This window comes from Bombina bombina, chromosome 1 (genome assembly GCF_027579735.1).
Source record: "Bombina bombina isolate aBomBom1 chromosome 1, aBomBom1.pri, whole genome shotgun sequence".
Lineage (NCBI taxonomy): Eukaryota > Metazoa > Chordata > Amphibia > Anura > Bombinatoridae > Bombina > Bombina bombina.
The window spans coordinates 994506351-994520952 of NC_069499.1; the positions used below are offsets into that span (position 1 = coordinate 994506351).

Here is a 14602-nt window from a genome sequence, read left to right on the forward strand (position 1 = left end):
TTAGGAGAGAAGAATGTTGTTCCTGAAAGGGAGACAACCGGACAATAAGGATATTTAAAAATCGGTTCTCATACAAAGCTCTGCAAGATCAAGCTGGAAGCATCATAATCACTGAAACCTGTTCCTGCTTGATTCTAGCTATCACCCTGGATAGAAACACTGAAAAGCAAATCATCAATACAAGATTCAACTACCAATAATTATTAAAAGCATGAAAACTAAGGAAGCAAAGAGGGAGACCGTATGGGATATCTCTTATCAATCCTAAAACCTCCATACCTGGTTGAATACCTCAATGCAAAGACCATTTTGCTGGATGTTAACTTTCCAGATGGTTATTGGTAAAATCAGGCATTAATGGTCAATTATTGGTAGAAAGATCACATGAAGATTCAGAATACTAATAGGTTATCTCGCCTCCCCAAGGGAACAAAATTACTCTTGTCTTCAAAGACTCACAAACAGCTCCTCATCCTAATAGGCTGGTGATGGAAGATCAAAATCTAGACTGGCCAAGGAAAGAGAACCTTTGTACAAGATAGGTGAGTCTGGTACTATCACCACAACTCTGTTGTCTCTTGGTCCGTTAAGATCTTCTGAGACAGGCACTCTTAAAGGGACAGTCTACAGTAAAATTGTTATGGTTTAAAAAGATAGATAATGCCTTAACTACCCATTCCCCAGCTTTGCACAACCAACATTGTTATATTAATATACTTTATAACACTTAAACCTCTAAATTTCTGCCTGTTTCTAAGCCCCTACAGACGCGTTTTTATTTGCTTTTCACAACAGGAGACTGCTAGATCATGTGGGCCATATAGATAACATTGTGTTCACATCCGAGGAGTTATTTAAGAGTTAGCACAACAAAGTACTAAATGCAAGTCAATAGATAATAAATAAAATGTCATGTGATCAGGGGCTGTCAGAAGATGCTTAGATACAAACTAATCACAAATGTACAAAGTATATTAATAACATAAATTATGACTTACCAGATAATTTCCTTTCCTTCGATACAGGGAGAGTTCACAGCTGCATTCATTACTTGTGGGAATACAGAACCTTGCCACCAGGAGGAGGTGTGGACTCTCCCTGTATCGATGGAAAGGAAAATATCTGGTTAGTCATAATTTATGTTATCCTTCTAAATATAGGGAGAGCCCACAGCTGCATTCATTACATTTGGGAAAATTATACCCAAGCTACAGAGGACACTGAATGCTAACGGGAGAATGCAAATAAGAGGCGGCCCCCCTGAGGGCACCACAGCCTGCAAGAAAACCAAACTCCCAAAAGGCTTCCTTGATAGAAGCAAAAAATAAAAATAAGAAGAATGTTAGGAGGACCAAGGAGCCGCCCAACAACCAGAACCAGAGGATCTCATGTCAAAGAACCAAAAGGATGTCAGTGCACTCGAACCGAGCCATAAACCTCTGAGGAGGTTCGTGTCCTGCTGCTTTCTAGAGCCAGCGAAAAACACTCCTCCACTAACAAGGAGGAAGTTCATCAGCTTCCAAAACCTTTCACTCTCCAAATGGGAACAACAAAGTAAAAACGGACTACTCTGATGAAGTTTGACAGAACCTCAAGGAAAGATTCCCCAAAAAAAGGAAGAACCTCTTTCCATTTGGACAATGGATACGACCATCTTAGGGAGGAAAAAACTCGGATAGCCCTATTAAAGCGAAGACCACAAAAAAGAAGAACGTGTTGCAAATTGCAAAACAGGAAACTATGACGCGTAGAAAAACAATCTACAGACTAAATAGGTCCTTGAATAAGATTCAAAGACCACCTCCTGACCAGGTACAAAAGGTATCTCAATGTAACTCCTGAAGGAAGATCCAACCCTAATTGGACTAAGGAATGGACTTGCAGGCAGTGCCCTAGCAAACACAACTGAATACCTGAAAGATCAATCAATCTCTGGAACTGGAGCACAACCAGATAGCAAAAACTGCTTGCGAAAGATCATACCAGAGAACGGAACCACAGCAGATATCTGCAACCTCTGCATGCCAGGCAGCTAAGTCAATCAACAGGCTATCCTGGTAGGATGCCCCTTCTAGCAAGAACTAGCTAGACAAGCCCTTCACCAGCTCAATCCAGAGGGGGAGAAGAGAACTCCAGGATCCAGAAGAGATCCCGGACAAGCTAGCTCCTTCCAACAAAAGGAGAGGGAGTCCTCCACGCCTAAAATAGGTGATGAGGACCGAGGTACGAGCTAAAGGAAAGAACCAAACCCTTCAGAAAAAAACGCTCTCTCAGCTAGGTCCAATCGACCCCTAGAAATAAGCCCCGGAAGAAAAGATCCCAGACGCAAAAAGACTCTGACCCGGTAGATATCTGCAACAAGGGAACTCTCATGACAGCGAGTCTCTAAACTGAGATTACAAAAGCATAGACAAAAATTAAGCAACAGTCTCACAGACACCCACTGAGATCGAGCCATCCTCGAAAAAGAGTGACATGGCCGAAAAGAAGAAGGTTAAAATAGACCTCCTCAGAGTTAAGAAAACTGCCACAGCAGAATTCAAACTCCAAACCGACAGCTTGCTAGGCCCGGAAATAAGCCCTTCGGCCCCTTAGTCCTGCGGACCTCAACTGAGAAACTCGATCTGCTTTCTTCAGATACACATTCAAAAACCTCTGGATAGTCAGATCAAACGGATGATCGTAAGGAGCATCCGTTCCGGAAGAGCACGCTCAGAGAATGGATTGTTGTCAAGAGTCGTAGTGGGCTTTCGCCCCCCACCAAATTCAAGACCCTCCCGTCTATGCAGGAGGAACTCACTGACTCAGAAATAATCCACTCACCAAAAAGTCACAACTGGCATGTATCCAGAAGACAAGACCTCAGAGCTAAATGCTCGACTGAAAAACCCTCAAGGATGATTGGAAGGAAAATCCTGATTCACGTACCCCAGAAAACACTCTTTTCCTGCTGACAGGGTAGAGACCAAGACAAAACTGCCCCGGGGGACTAGGATAAAAATCCCCAACACCGGAAAACAAGTCCCCAACCGGTAAACCACAAAGACTCTAGGCAGACTCTAGGCAGAGTCAAGAACCCAAGCCATGTCGAAGACTCGGCCTGGGCTGCATTCACACAGTGCCCACTAAGGCCTGAAAGTGAATTGGAGGGCAGAACCCGATGAAGTAAATTTAACTTTGTAAGCTCTAAAGCAAAGAGCCTTCCTGTCTGAAAGACCAAACTGCCTCCAAAGGATCCCACCTGGTGTCAACACCAGAACTCAAGTCTAGGTCCACCTCTGAGAATGGAACCGGCAGGAAGCAAATCTCAAAAGGTCTACTAGAAGACGCTGGAAAAAACAGAAACGCCAAAACTCTGGAGCCACCACAACACCTAGAAATAGGCTTCTTCTATATTAAACCCCAGATCCCAAAATTGAGGACTGAAGCGAGGTTCCAGAAGAAAAAAAAAAAAGTTCCCTAAGAACCGGACCTGCTTGAACAAGCATGATTTAAATGAACATCCAGCGACAGCCGCCGGATTAGAATCATCAACCTTCCAGTTTCACAGAAAAAACTACTAGACTATGCTGGACTTCCTGTGACGAAAGGCAAAGAATGACTAGGGGATGAGGGAAGTGGGGGAGGTATTTAAACCTTTGGTTGGTATGTCTTTGCTTCCTCCTGGTGGCCAGGTTCTGTATTCCCACAAGTAATGAATGCAGCTGTGGACTCTCCCTGTATTTAGAAGGAAATAACTGTTGGTTATGCAAAACTGGGGAATGGGTAATAAATGGATTATCTATCTTTTAAAACAATAAAAATTCTATTGTAGACTGTCCCTTTAATTCCTTTCAACTGCCATAGAAAGACAGCTTTAAAAGTTTCAGATGTAGCCTGCAAGAGCTAAGAATGAGTTGACTTTGCATTCTTATGACTAAAATTGATTTTAGGAGAAGACTTGACTCTTAGAAACAAGATCAATCCTTAGTAGCAAAATAAAATAGCTGGCTCACAGCCTACTAATAGATGGCACATAGAGTAGGGTATTATCCAATACGGCGCGCTACTGAGGTGGCCGGCACTTGAACTACCATTAGACAGTCTACTGACACTTTGGTGAACAGCATGGAAGCTGTGGCAAGGCCATGAATAGGCCTTAAAGGGATATGGAACTCAAAAAACATAAATTATCTTTCTGTATAAGGAGAGTCCACGGCTTCATTCCTTACTGTTGGGAAATACTGAACCTGGCCAAAAGGAGGAGGTAAAGACATCCCAGTCAAAGGCTTAAATACCTCTCCCACTTCCCCCATCCCCCAGTCATTCTGCCGAGGGAACAAGGAACAGTAAATGAAATATCAGGGTATAAAAGGTGCCAGAAGAAAAATATAATTTAGAGGTCCGCCCATCGGAGAACACGGGCAGAGGCCGTAGACTCTCCTTATACAGAAGGAAATGAAATTATCTGGTAAGCATAATTTATGTTTTTCTTCTTAATATAAGGAGGGTCCACGTCTTCATTCCTTACTGTTGGTAAACTTATACCCAAGCTCTAGAGGACACAATGATAACGGGAGGGACAAAAATAGAGACGGACCCTAATCTGAGGGCACCATAGCCTGCAAAACCTCTCTCCCAAAGGCTTCTTCAGCTGAAGCAAAAACCTAAAACTTGTAAAATTTAGATAAAGTATGTAAGGAGGACCAGGTAGCCGCCTTACAAATCTGATCCATAGAGGCCGCGTTCTTAAAGGCCCAAGAGGAAGCCACTGCTCTAGTAGAATGAGCCGTAATTCTCTGAGGAGGTTTATGTCCCACTGTCTCATAAGCTAAGTGGATAACACTCCTTAAAAAAAGGATAAGGAAGTCGAAGAGACCTTCTGACCCTTACACTTCCCAGAATAGGCAACAAACAAGGAAGAGATCCGTCTAAAATCCTTAGTAGCCTGAAAATAGAACTTCAAGGTGCGAACCACGTCCAAATTATGAAGCAAACGTTCTTTCGAAGAAAAAGGATTGGGACACAAGGAAGGAACCACAATCTCTTGATGCGGTCTGATACGACCTTAGGAAGAAACCCTAACTTAGTATGTAGGACAGTTTTATCAAAATGGAACACCAGATAAGGAGGCTCACATTGCAAATGGGCAATCTCAGAAACTCTGTGCGCAGAAGCAATAGCCAGTAGAAAAAGAACCTTTCAGGACAACAACTTAATGTCAATTTCATGCATAGGCTCAAACGGAGCCTGTTGCAACACCTTGAGAACAAGATTCAGTCTCCAAGGTAAAACAGACAGGGCGAAAATCTGTCCCCTCAGGGAACTGGCAGAAAGACCCTTCTCCAGTCCATTCAGGAGAAACAATAGGATCCTGGGAACCTTAACTTTATGCCAGGGGAATACACGGTCGTCACACCAGAATAAGTAGGTTCTCCACACCTTAAGATATATGCGACGAGAAACCGGCGTACGAGCTTGAATGAGAGTATCAATAACTCTCTCAGAAAAACCTCTCTTGCCTAGGACTAAGCGTTCAATCTCCACACAGTCAGCCTCAGAGAATCTAGATTTTGATGAACAAATGGACCTTGTTCCAGCATATCCCTGCGACAAGGTAACTTCCATGGAGGAGGAGATGACATCCCCACCAGATCAGCGAACCACGTCCTTCGCGGCTACGATGGAGAAATCAGTATCACTGATGCATGCTCCTGCTTGATGCAGGCAACTACACGAGGAAGAAGTGGTAACGGCGGGAAAAGGTAAATTAGATTGAACCTCCAAGGCACTGCTAATGCATCTATTAGTGCTGCCTGAGGATCCCTGGATTTCGACCCATATCTGGGTAGCTTGGTATTGAGACGGGACGCCATGAGATCTATCTCCCGGCGTCCCCTACCTGTAGCATATCTCCACAAACACTTTGGGATGGAGAGACCAGTCCCCCGGATGAAAGGATTGTCTGGTGAGAAAATCCGCTTCCCAGTTGTCCACACCCAGAATGTAAATTGCTGACAGCGAACAGCTTTGGGCCTCCGCCAACTCCACAATCCGAGATACTTCTCTTATTGCTAGGGAGCTTCTCGTCCCCCCCTGATGGTTGATGTAAGCCACCGAGGTTATATTGTCTGATTGGAATCTGATAAACCAGGACGAACCCAGAAGAGGACAAGCCTTCAGAGCATTGAAGATTGCCCGAAGTTCCAGAATGTTGATCGGGAGGGAGCGTTACTCCCGAGACCACAGGCCCTGTGCCTTCTGGGCACCCTAAACAGCTCCCAAGCCTGATAGACTCGTGTCCGTAGTCACAATCTCCCAGGATGATCTTAGAAAGGAAGTCCCTCGGGACAGATGATCTGGATAGAGCCACCTAGAGAGCGATTCTCACAACCGGTTGTCCTGAGAAATCTGTTGAGACAGATCCGAATGATCGGCTTAGAGGTAGCAGACTCCGACCCAGAAAGTTCACCCTCTAAAGCCTGAGTGTGACTCATCCTCGGACACTTGAAAAACGGATAAATCCAATAAATTACTTGATGACCCCTGGGCAGGAGAGCTATCTTTAACTTTTTGCTTGCGCTTGGCAGGGCGAGGTAAAGCACTGAGGGCCTCAGACACCTACTGCATGGTAAAATCAGATGGAGGATCAGGCGTGCTACGGGAAGCTGCGTGTGTTGAGGGAAATGACTTATGGGTATGCACCTCACGGGATGGCGAGTCCTCAGAGGTGGACAGCTCATTGGTACTAAAAGAGTTAACCTTCTTTGACATAATAACGTTGTTAAGGCATGTGGAACATAGTTGAGAGGGTGGGCATACCAAGATCTCCTCACAATATAAACAGGTATTACTATTTGGAATAGAGGGAGTACCCTCAAAAATATCAGAATCCTCCATAGCTTAAGCTAATGACAGTAGGACACAGAATAAAACAATCTTTTTATTTCTCACAAAAAATGGCACCTTTATACTCCTAATGGCTGGGGAACTCACCACCTCCTAGACCCAGACAATACAGAGAAAAAACATAATTTATGTAAGAACTTACCTGATAAATTCATTTCTTTCATATTAGCAAGAGTCCATGAGCTAGTGACGTATGGGATATACATTCCTACCAGGAGGGGCAAAGTTTCCCAAACCTCAAAATGCCCATAAATACACCCCTCACCACACCGACAATTCAGTTTAACGAATAGCCAAGAAGTGGGGTGATAAAAAAGTGCGAAAGCATATAAAATAAGGAATTGGAATAATTGTGCTTTATACAAAATCATAACCACCACAAAAAAAGGGCGGGCCTCATGGACTCTTGCTAATATGAAAGAAATGAATTTATCAGGTAAGTTCTTACATAAATTATGTTTTCTTTCATGTAATTAGCAAGAGTCCATGAGCTAGTGACGTATGGGATAATGACTACCCAAGATGTGGATCTTTCCACACAAGAGTCACTAGAGAGGGAGGGATAAAATAAAGACAGCCAATTCCTGCTGAAAATAATCCACACCCAAAATAAAGTTTAATGAAAAACATAAGCAGAAGATTCAAACTGAAACCGCTGCCTGAAGTACTTTTCTACCAAAAACTGCTTCAGAAGAAGAAAATACATCAAAATGGTAGAATTTAGTAAAAGTATGCAAAGAGGACCAAGTTGCTGCTTTGCAGATCTGGTCAACCGAAGCTTCATTCCTAAACGCCCAGGAAGTAGAAACTGACCTAGTAGAATGAGCTGTAATTCTCTGAGGCGGAGTTTTACCCGACTCAACATAGGCAAGATGAATTAAAGATTTCAACCAAGATGCCAAAGAAATGGCAGAAGCTTTCTGGCCTTTTCTAGAACCGGAAAAGATAACAAATAGACTAGAAGTCTTACGAAAAGATTTCGTAGCTTCAACATAATATTTCAAAGCTCTAACAACATCCAAAGAATGCAACGATTTCTCCTTAGAATTCTTAGGATTAGGACATAATGAAGGAACCACAATTTCTCTACTAATGTTGTTGGAATTCACAACTTTAGGAAAAAATTCAAAAGAAGTTCGCAACACCGCCTTATCCTGATGAAAAATCAGAAAAGGAGACTCACAAGAAAGAGCAGATAATTCAGAAACTCTTCTGGCAGGAGAGATGGCCAAAAGGAACAAAACTTTCCAAGAAAGTAATTTAATGTCCAATGAATGCATAGGTTCAAACGGAGGAGCTTGAAGAGCTCCCAGAACCAAATTCAAACTCCAAGGAGGAGAAATTGACTTAATGACAGGTTTTATACGAACCAAAGCTTGTACAAAACAATGAATATCAGGAAGAATAGCAATCTTTCTGTGAAAAAGAACAGAAAGAGCAGAGATTTGTCCTTTCAAAGAACTTGCGGACAAACCCTTATCTAAACCATCCTGAAGGAACTGTAAAATTCTCGGTATTCTAAAAGAATGCCAGGAAAAATGATGAGAAAGACACCAAGAAATATAAGTCTTCCAGACTCTATAATATATCTCTCGAGATACAGATTTACGAGCCTGTAACATAGTATGAATCACAGAGTCAGAGAAACCTCTTTGACCAAGAATCAAGCGTTCAATCTCCATACCTTTAAATTTAAGGATTTCAGATCCTGATGGAAAAAAGGACCTTGTGACAGAAGGTCTGGTCTTAACGGAAGAGTCCACGGTTGGCAAGAGGCCATCCGGACAAGATCCGCATACCAAAACCTGTGAGGCCATGCCGGAGCTACCAGCAGAACAAACGAGCATTCCTTCAGAATCTTGGAGATTACTCTTGGAAGAAGAACTAGAGGCAGAAAGATATAGGCAGGATGATACTTCCAAGGAAGTGATAATGCATCCACTGCCTCCGCCTGAGGATCCCGGGATCTGGACAGATACCTGGGAAGTTTCTTGTTTAGATGGGACGCCATCAGATCTATTTCTGGAAGTTCCCACATTTGAACAATCTGAAGAAATACCTCTGGGTGAAGAGACCATTCGCCCGGATGCAACGTTTGGCGACTGAGATAATCCGCTTCCCAATTGTCTACACCTGGGATATGAACCGCAGAGATTAGACAGGAGCTGGATTCCGCCCAAACCAAAATTCGAGATACTTCTTTCATAGCCAGAGGACTGTGAGTCCCTCCTTGATGATTGATGTATGCCACAGTTGTGACATTGTCTGTCTGAAAACAAATGAACGATTCTCTCTTCAGAAGAGGCCAAAACTGAAGAGCTCTGAAAATTGCACGGAGTTCCAAAATATTGATCGGTAATCTCACCTCCTGAGATTCCCAAACTCCTTGTGCCGTCAGAGATCCCCACACAGCTCCCCAACCTGTGAGACTTGCATCTGTTGAAATTACAGTCCAGGTCGGAAGCACAAAAGATGCCCCCTGAATTAAACGATGGTGATCTGTCCACCATGTTAGAGAGTGTCGAACAATCGGTTTCAAAGATATTAATTGAGATATCTTCGTGTAATCCTTGCACCATTGCTTCAGCATACAGAGCTGAAGAGGTCGCATGTGAAAACGAGCAAAGGGGATCGCGTCCGATGCAGCAGTCATAAGACCTAGAATTTCCATGCATAAGGCTACCGAAGGGAATGATTGTGACTGAAGGTTTCGACAAGCTGCAATCAACTTTAGACGTCTCTTGTCTGTTAAAGACAGAGTCATGGACACTGAATCCATCTGGAAACCCAGAAAGGTTACCCTTGTCTGAGGAATCAAAGAACTTTTTGGTAAATTGATCCTCCAACCATGATCTTGAAGAAACAACACAAGTCGATTCGTATGAGATTCTGCTAAATGTAAAGACTGAGCAAGTACCAAGATATCGTCCAAAAAGGAAATACCACAATACCCTGTTCTCTGATTACAGACAGCAGGGCACCGAGAACCTTTGTAAAAATTCTTGGAGCTGTAGCTAGGCCAAACGGCAGAGCCACAAACTGGTAATGCTTGTCCAGAAACGAGAATCTCAGGAACTGATAATGATCTGGATGAATCGGAATATGCAGATATGCATCCTGTAAATCTATTGTGGACATATAATTCCCTTGCTGAACAAAAGGTAAGATAGTCCTTACAGTTACCATCTTGAACGTTGGTATCCTTACATAACGATTCAATATTTTTAGATCCAGAACTGGTCTGAAAGAATTCTCCTTCTTTGGTACAATGAAGAGATTTGAATAAAACCCCATCCCCTGTTCCGGAACTGGAACTGGCATAATTACTCCAGTCAACTCTAGATCTGAAACACATTTCAGAAATGCTTGAGCTTTTACTGGATTTACTGGGACACGGGAAAGAAAAAATCTCTTTGCAGGAGGTCTCAACTTGAAACCAATTCTGTACCCTTCTGAAACAATGCTCTGAATCCAAAGATTGTGAACAGAATTGATCCAAATTTCCTTGAAAAAACGTAACCTGCCCCCTACCAGCTGAGCTGGAATGAGGGCCGCACCTTCATGTGGACTTAGAAGCAGGCTTTGCCTTTCTAGCTGGCTTGGATTTATTCCAGACTGGAGATGGTCTCCAAACTGAAACTGCTCCTGAGGATGAAGGATCAGGCTTTTGTTCTTTGTTGAAACGAAAGGAACGAAAACGATTATTAGCCCTGTTTTTACCTTTAGATTTTTTATCCTGTGGTAAAAAAGTTCCTTTCCCACCAGTAACAGTTGAAATAATGGAATCCAACTGAGAACCAAATAATTTGTTACCCTGGAAAGAAATGGAAAGTAAAGTTGATTTAGAAGCCATATCAGCATTCCAAGTTTTAAGCCATAAAGCTCTTCTAGCTAAAATAGCTAGAGACATAAACCTGACATCAACTCTGATAATATCAAAAATGGCATCACAGATAAAATTATTAGCATGCTGAAGAAGAATAATAATATCATGAGAATCACGATGTGTTACTTGTTGCGCTAAAGTTTCCAACCAAAAAGTTGAAGCTGCAGCAACATCAGCCAAAGATATAGCAGGTCTAAGAAGATTACCTGAACACAGATAAGCTTTTCTTAGAAAGGACTCAATTTTCCTATCTAGAGGATCCTTAAACGAAGTACCATCTGACGAAGGAATAGTAGTACGTTTAGCAAGGGTAGAAATAGCCCCATCAACTTTAGGGATCTTGTCCCAAAATTCTAATCTGTCAGACGGCACAGGATATAATTGCTTAAAACGTTTAGAAGGAGTAAATGAATTACCCAAATTATCCCATTCTTTGGAAATTACTGCAGAAATAGCATTAGGAACAGGAAAAACTTCTGGAATAACCACAGGAGCTTTAAATACCTTATCTAAACGTTTAGAATTAGTATCAAGAGGACCAGAATCCTCTATTTCTAAAGCAATTAGTACTTCTTTAAGTAAAGAACGAATAAATTCCATTTTAAATAAATATGAAGATTTATCAGCATCAACCTCTGAGACAGAATCCTCTGAACCAGAGGAATCATCAGAATCAGAATGATGATGTTCATTTAAAAATTCATCTGTAGGGAGAGAAGTTTTAAAAGATTTTTTACGTTTACTAGAAGGAGAAATAACAGACATAGCCTTCTTTATGGATTCAGAAACAAAATCTCTTATATTATCAGGAACATTCTGCACCTTAGATGTTGAAGGAACTGCAACAGGCAATGGTACTTTACTAAAGGAAATATTATCTGCTTTAACAAGTTTGTCATGACAATCAATACAAACAACAGCTGGAGGAATAGCTACCAAAAGTTTACAGCAGATACACTTAGCTTTGGTAGATTCAGCACTTGACAGCGATTTTCCTGTAGTATCTTCTGACTCAGATGCAACGTGAGACATCTTGCAATATGTAAGAGAAAAAACAACATATATATAAAGCAAAATTGATCAAATTCCTTAAATGACAGTTTCAGGAATGGGAAAAAATGCCAAAGAACAAGCTTCTAGCAACCAGAAGCAATAAAAAATGAGACTTAAATAATGTGGAGACAAAAGTGACGCCCATATTTTTTCGCGCCAAATAAGACGCCCACATTATTTGGCGCCTAAATGCTTTTTGGCGCCAAAAATGACGCCACATCCGGAACGCCGACATTTTTGGCGCAAAATAAAGTAAAAAAATGACGCAACTTCCGGCGACACGTATGACGCCGGAAACGGAAATAGAATTTTTGCGCCAAAAAAGTCAGCGCCAAGAATGACGCAATAAAATGAAGCATTTTCAGCCCCCGCGAGCCTAACAGTCCACAGGGAAAAAGTCAAATTTTAAGGTAAGAAAAATGTTAAATTAAAAATGCATTATCCCAAATATGAAACTGACTGTCTGAAAATAAGGAAAGTTGAACATTTCTGAGTCAAGGCAAATAAATGTTTGAATACATATATTTAGAACTTTATAAACAAAGTGCCCAACCATAGCTAGGAGTGTCACAGAAAATAAGACTTACTTACCCCAGGACACTCATCTACATATAGCAGATAGCCAAACCAGTACTGAAACGAGAATCAGCAGAGGTAATGGTATATATAAGAGTATATCGTCGATCTGAAAAGGGAGGTAAGAGATGAATCTCTACGACCGATAACAGAGAACCTATGAAATAGACCCCTTAGAAGGAGATCACTGCATTCAAATAGGCAATACTCTCCTCACATCCCTCTGACATTCACTGCACGCTGAGAGGAAAACCGGGCTCCAACTTGCTGCGGAGCGCATATCAACGTAGAATCTAGCACAAACTTACTTCACCACCTCCATCGGAGGCAAAGTTTGTAAAACTGAATTGTGGGTGTGGTGAGGGGTGTATTTATGGGCATTTTGAGGTTTGGGAAACTTTGCCCCTCCTGGTAGGAATGTATATCCCATACGTCACTAGCTCATGGACTCTTGCTAATTACATGAAAGAAAAGTGTCTTCTCCGACAGCCAGCTCAGTCAGGAAAAAGGAAATTAAAGTGAGACCACTCCCAGTCATGTGGTGCGCAAAGCAGGACCGCCCCTGCTATGAGAAAAAGATTGCCAAAGGTACAAGCTTTCAAAGTGAAAGTAAAAACCTGTGTGTTCCAGCTACATAACAAACAGTCTATAATCCCCCTCAGGAGATATTAAACCATGATTATATTAAGATAAAAGGAGCCACACTGTGACCCTGTCTTCTAGCGTTTTCAACATATGTAAAAATTGAAACGATCTTACCAGAAACCATGCTGTGGAAAAGAAACACAGCCTCTCAAGTGCGACAGTCTTATAGCATCGCTCCTGACATGGACTTGAGTGAAGAAAACGAGCAGGCAGTTAAACTTGTCAACACTGATTGCTTAAGGAGCTGATAGCAGGCAGTCTGGATGGGTTCGCAGAAAGACTCTCCCTGCATCTCCAGACTCTAACTTTCGCCAATGCTCTCACTGAGAGGCTGACAAGACTACTTAAAACTTCAGTCCCATATTGAAGGGCAGATACCCCTCCTAAGAAACTACTCCGAAATCTTCTGACACTTCTCTGCCATCCTCCTGGGACGAAAGGCTAAGAATGACTGGGGGATGAGGGAAGTGGGGAGGTATTTAAGCCATTGGCTAGGTTCAGTATTTCCCAACACTATGGAATGAAGCTGTGGACTCTCCTTATATTAAGAAGGAAAATGTATTTTGCAATTTAGACAGAGCATTCAATTTTAATCAAGTTTGGTCAGCTGAATCACTAATGACATTAGATAAAGGACTGTGGTAAGCTACCTATTTCAAGGATTAATCTCTGGTTTTAGAAGATTGTTACACCAGACCACTCCAGGCACACTTACAGCTGGGCAAGATGGAAACCAAACAGCTGGAAAAAAACACCTATGGAAACCTTCAGACTTCCTGTTCATGGGGTCTAACAAGTGGTATTATCCTCTTCAGAATGGTGGTCCATCTGGCAAATGTAGAATTGCTCATGCAATGTTTCTCCGCCAAATTGGAAAGTGAGGTCGGAAACATGGCCTTCATTTGTTAGCGGACGAAAACAGAAGGCCTGATTCATTCTTTGGTTACCATTGCAACAACTGGCTTAGGCACAAGGAAGGCAGAAAGCTGCTAAGGAGAAGATGTGAGGAATATCTATCCACATTCAAGTTTGCTAGTCTGGAATGATTTAGCTTTATCTACCTACAAGCACTTAACGTGTAACAAGTGATGATTGTTTCAGTCTGAATTAAAGGACACATTATCTCACATCTTGGGAATGGAGATCTGGAATATCAGAAACCCATCCTCAGAAGAGGAAATGTCTCATTGCAATGTACAACATAAATGCTGGGGGGGGGGGGGGGGGGGTCACTTATCAAAGAAGATCCTGACAAGATGATCAGTGGTTTAATAGCATCCTCAATAATACAGCTTTTTAATACAGTATTATGGACAGTAAAAGTATTAATACCCAAGTAAAAATCCAACACTACAAGACGGCTACCGCACATCAGGAAGAGGGGAAAAAGCATGCATATTTTGCATCAAAAAGTTAAACTCTCTGGTATTAACAGAGATCTCTCAAGCTGGTTGCAGTATTTTTTAAGTGACAGGGGTCAAATATATATACATTTATTTAAAGTGCCCAAAGTGCTTTAATAAAGTTTGCTATGTGTGTAAATATATGTTCATG

The 14602-nt window shown here is 41.9% G+C and overlaps 1 protein-coding gene across 3 annotated transcripts in view; it reads right to left on the bottom strand.

Annotated features, from left to right (window-relative positions):
• Window positions 1–14602, bottom strand: part of CHD6 (chromodomain helicase DNA binding protein 6) — a 1034665-nt gene that overhangs the window by 394140 nt on the left and 625923 nt on the right. The window lies entirely within an intron of this gene.